The sequence below is a fragment of the Leptodactylus fuscus genome, chromosome 2 (assembly GCF_031893055.1).
Source record: "Leptodactylus fuscus isolate aLepFus1 chromosome 2, aLepFus1.hap2, whole genome shotgun sequence".
NCBI lineage: Eukaryota > Metazoa > Chordata > Amphibia > Anura > Leptodactylidae > Leptodactylus > Leptodactylus fuscus.
The window spans coordinates 98082991-98088989 of NC_134266.1; positions in this window are offsets into that span (position 1 = coordinate 98082991).

The window sequence follows — 5999 nt, forward strand, 5'->3', positions numbered from 1 at the left end:
CTCTCAGAAGGCCCTTGTTCCTATACGTATTAACACAGCAGGTGAAGGCACACCTGGTCAAAGAACAAAACTGTTCTGTTAATCATCTTCCAATAGGAGGTATTCCAGGAAAAGCCAGGAACAATTATGTATTCAGATTCTATAGTCATATTGCCATCTATCTGTCAACTAAAACTTGCCTCTACCTTATGTATGTTCATAAGAATCAGGGCACAGATAGAAAAGAAAATCATTATAGATTTAGGGTTTGTTTGCCGTCTGTTTCAGGGAATCATAATGCATATGGGAAGTCTGTAAAGGAGCTGATAGCTGAAGTACAGTGCTCAGCCATCTCTGGCAGTCCATAGAAATGAATGGATTAACACCACTAGCCAACCACCTCTCCCACTTGAAATGGGGTGGAAGGCACCCCTGTTCTTGTGATCCTTGGAGATGCTATTGGTCAGACCCCCACCGTTCTAAAACTTTGAACTGAAGCTGTCACCTTCTTCTGTGCTCTCTGATTTGAAATGTGTGTCTTTTATGTGTGAATATGTGTGAATATGTGGTACATAAAAGTTTTTCTGGTTGTTGAGCACCCCCACAGCTCTGTACATAAAAGGTTGAATTCTTCCAATTTACCTCCAGCCTACTAAGAATCATATTTACAGACCCAGCAGTGCCATCCTGCCCATCTCTTTTGCATTCAATTCTAAAAAGACATCCTTTTTTTAGATGTTTTGTTTCAATTTTTTGAGATGTGTTTCTGCAATTAATTGCTAAATGAGTTCATTTTTTGTTCTATGTTCTATTACAGTGATGGCGAGCCTTTTTTGTAGCACCCAAACTGCAACCCAAAACCCACTAAATTATCGCAAAGTGCCAACACAGCAATTTAGCCTTAAAACTTTGCGTATCCACAATTGTGGACAGTTATGAACCCACAAATTACAGTCGGGTGAATGGGCTTTACAGAGCTTATACTGAAAGGTAAAGGTCTCTGCATTTGGTACTTTAGAACAATTAATGTTCACTATTTACATCGTACAGGATTTGTTTTATAGTGACCGTGTAATGTTATTACTGCCTGAACTAATATCACGTCTGCAATAAAACAGATACTGTGTGATATAAATTGTGAAGGGACCCCACACAGTACAATCTGCCCAGTAGTGGCACCCACGCAGTATTAATTGCGCCACAGCAGCCTCCCTCACACAGTATTAAATACTCCACAGTAGCCCCCCCTCACACAGAATTAAATGCTCCACAGTAGCCCCCTCCCCACACAATATTAAATGCTCTACAGTAGCCCCACTTACCACACAATATTAAATGTTCCATAGTAGGCCCGCTACATACATATACACACAATTATAATTACCCGAAGTCCCATGAAGAGGCGCCGGACGTCCTCCTCCTTTTGACTGCGGGCGCAGTCTGCGTCGGGGCAGAGGTCACACTCTGCAATCAGTGTAGGCTGTGGTCACGCGGACCACGGCCTACGCTGACAGCTTTCAGTTGTATGTGCATTTGCACATACAGCTGAAAGAAGGGATCGCTCACCAACGTGGAATCTGTACCGGATTCCCCGTTAGTGAGCGATCCAGGCGACGGCGTGTGTGCCCCCTAGCACGTGTGCTATAGGTTCGCTGTCACGGTTCTTTTATAATAATCTAATATAACCATATTTTATTCATATCACTGCATTTCTTGTCTTCTTTACAATTCACACAGCATCCTAGTCTTTTTGGAACTGGGGTTGTAATAAAGTTAGTTCATGCATAAGAGATGAAACAGACATTTTTCTATCTCTTCTCTCCATCTTATAAAAATGAATTCTTGTCTGTCTGTCTGAACGACTGGACCGATCTTCACCAAATATGGTACAGAGATACTTCAGGTAACTGGGAAGGTTTAAGATGAGACTCCAACTCGCTCGGAAGTACTGTTTCTGAGATACAGCATTCCCAACACAATGCCCCCCCTTAGCCAATACAAACCTGTAAGTCTTTCACTCAATTTCCAACAGCAATACACACGGTCACTCCACATGCACAATCCAACACTGATATCCAAACTGAGATACACGCATCAGAGGATTAGATACACGGATCAGCACACAGTATCACACACCAGAGGATTAGAAACACACATCTGCACACAGTTCCACAAACTGAAGGATTAGATACGTGCGTCTGCACACAGTTCCACATGCCGAAGGATTAGATACATGCGTCTGCACACAGTACCACACGCCGGGAGATTGGATACATGCGTCTGCACACAGTACCACATGCCAGAGGATTGGATACGTGCATCTGCACACAGTTCCACACACCAGAGGATTATATACGCGTGTCTGCACACAGTTGTAAACGCCATAGGATTAGATACATGCGTCTGCACACAGTTCCACATGCCGTAGGATTAGATACGTGCCTCTTCACACAATATCACACAGGGGAGGATTAGATACATGCGTCTGCACAAAGTTCTACACGCCAGAGGATTAGATATACGCGTCTGCACACAGTACCACATGCCATAGGATTAGATATGCGCGTCTACACACAGTTCCACATGCCATAGGATTAGATAAGCACCTCTTCACACAATAGCACAAGGGGAGTATTAGATACGTGCATCTGCATACAGTTCAAAACGACGGAGGATTAGATACGCATGTCTTCACACAGTACCACATGCTGTAGTATTAGATACGCGCATCTGCACACAGTTGTACATGCCATAGGATTAGATACACGCGTCTGCACACAGTACCACATGCCGTAGAATTAGATACGCGCGTTTGCACACAGTTCAAAATGCCAGAGGATTAGATACGCATTTCTTCACACAGTACCACATGCCGTAGTATTATATATGTGCATCTGCACACAGTTGTACATGCCATAGGATTAGATACACACGTCTGCACACAGTACCACATGCCGTAGGATTAGATATGCGCGTCTGCACACAGTTGTACATGCCATAGGATTAGATACATGCGTCTGCACAAAGTACCACATGCCGTAGGATTAGATACGTGCATCTACACACAGTGTCACACGCCATAGGATTAGATACGCCCTTCTTCACACAATACCACACAAGGGATGATTAGATACGTACGTCTGCACACTACCACACGACCGAGAGTTAGATATGCGTGTCTGCACACAATTCCACACGCTGAAGGATTAGATACGTGTCTGCACAAAGTACCACACGGGGGAGGATTAGATACGCACATCTGCACACAGTTCAACACGCTGGAGGATTAGATATGCATGTCTTCACATAGTACCATCGCCAGAGGATTAGATACGCGAGTATACACACAGTACCACACAGGGGAGGATTAGATACGTGTATCTGCACACAGTACCACACGCCAGAGGATTGGCTATGCCCATCTGCACATAGTTCCACATGCTGTAGTATTAGATACGTGAGCCTGCACACAGCCACACGCGGGGGATTGGATACATGCGTCTGCACACAGTACCACATGCCAGAGGATTAGGTATGCCCATCTGAACACAGTTCCACACACCAGAGGATTAGATACGCACATCTTCACAGAGTACCACATGCCGTAGGATTAGATACGTGCGTCTTCACATAGTTCCACATGCCGGAGGATTAGATACATGTGTCTATACACAGTTCCACATGCTGCAGGATTAGATACGCGCGTCTGCACACAGTTCCACACGCCGGAGGGTTAGATACACACTACTGCACACAATACCACACTAGGAGGGTTAGATACACACGTCTGCACCCAGTACGACACGCCAGAGGATTAGATACGCATGTCAGCACACAGTACCATACGAAGGAGGATTAGATACATGCTTCTGCACACAGTACCACACACTGGAGGATTAGATACACAAGTCAGCACACAGTATCACATGCCAGAGGATTAGATATGCACATCTGCACACAGTTCCACACGCTGGAGGATTAGATACGCACCACTCCACACAGAACCACATGCCAGTGGAATAGATACGTGCGTCAGCACACGGTAACACACTCTGGAGGATTAGATACATGGCTATTAACAAAGTACCACATATTAGAGTTTTACTCCAGGTTTCCATAGCAACCCAGCCATTTTTCTTCAGTACTTTATGTCAGCCATAAAGGGGCAGGGCGCTGTGAATGACACTGTTACACAAGGTCACATACACACAGCTTTACTTCAGGTCTCCATAACAACCGATCACAGGTTTTTCACTGATATTCGAAATGAGATACACATGATCACATGACGCTAATGGACAGACACAAACGATATACAAAATACACCAGTACAAAATTGGACAATTCTTATGGGGCCACTACACAAACAAAAAATTAAATATACCCGTGCGAAGCCGGGTCCTCCTGGTAGTTACTTATATAGCGCCATCATACTCCACAACGCTCTACAGACATTGTCCCATAATCTAAATTTCTTATCAGTATGTCTTTTGGGTGTTTGGTAGGAAACCCACACAAACTCCTTGCAGATGTTGTCTTTTCCTGCATTCAAACTCAGGACTCCAGTGCTGAAAGGCTTCTAACAACGGAGCCACCATGCCCTAACCACAGGTAACTCATATCAACCTTGGCTACTAAATGTTGAAAGTACTTCATATTGGGGGCCACAAGGTGGCTCAGTGGTTAGCACTGCAGCCTTGCAGCGCTGGAGTCCTGGTGTTCAAATCCCGCCAAGGGCAGAAAACCACCTGCAAGGAGTTTGTATGTTCTCCCCGTGTTTGCATGGATTTCCATTCCAAAGACACACTGATAGGGAAAAAATGTACATTGTGAGCTCTATATGGGGCTCACAATCTACAAAAAAAAGAAAAAAAAAAAAAGAAAGTACTTCATATTGAAACATAACATCTTGGCTCCATGAATGAAATATTTTATTAGTGTATTTCTATAACATTAATTTTAACCTTTTGTACATTTTGGAAGGCTTCAGTTTTGTTCAGAACCAGAATGCCACAGCTATATTTTTGAAAGTATTAAAAAAGAAAAAAAAAACCTTATGTTGAGGTCATTCGTAAGGTAATAATTGTCCTTGTCACACAGTTGTTCATGGCTTGTAATTCATTCTCATATTAGCATGACAGCCCCACTACGGAAAATGAAGCTGGCAAATCTCTGTATGATCACACATTATTATCTAGCATACAGACATTGCAATGCAATGTGATGAAACAATAACGTAAAAAAGAACATCATCAAGAACACTTAGGCTTTGGGAATCCCACAGTAAACTTAATGGCCAGTCTGATCCTGTGTATAAAAATTGGATATTGCAGTCATGTATTTGCAGATCATCGTGCAGAAGTCAGAGTGAGAGAAGGACAGAGCAATTCAGGATTAACTTTGAAATCCTCCACTTTAAAGAGCTTATTGCGGGCGTCTGATTCCAGTGTCAGGAGATCCTGGCAGCAAAGCTGTGGGATTAGGAGCAGTTGGTACCTGTCACATTGAATCAGCATGTTGCTGGGGATGGCACAACAACTGTCAGAGGGGCAGGGTGTTATCCGTGCCAAGGGGGTCAAAAAACAATGTAGTAAACTACTATAATCAAAGAATGGAGAACTGATTAGGTGACTGAAGATCCAAACATGGACTGATCTTCTATAAGCAAATGAATCTTCATGTAGAAAAAGCAGTTACTCTCTACCTATTACGAATGACTTCAGGATTGTCTATAAATAGCATGTGATGATGCAATAGGCTAAATCTTTGACTTTCACATCATGACCCGAGGGTACTTATGTAAAGCAATAGTTGTGTCTAAAATACAGAACAATTGTATCGACTTTCAAGAAGAGCAATTTAATGGACAACAGATTTCATATAGTCTAACTATTTTTAGTCAACTTAAAAGATATTCATATTACGATACAATATTTAGCTCCAAAGCTTTAATATCCCCTTGCTTTATCCTTAAGCTCAGAGACCCTAATGGGATTTCTTAAGTCAGGTGATGACTAGAG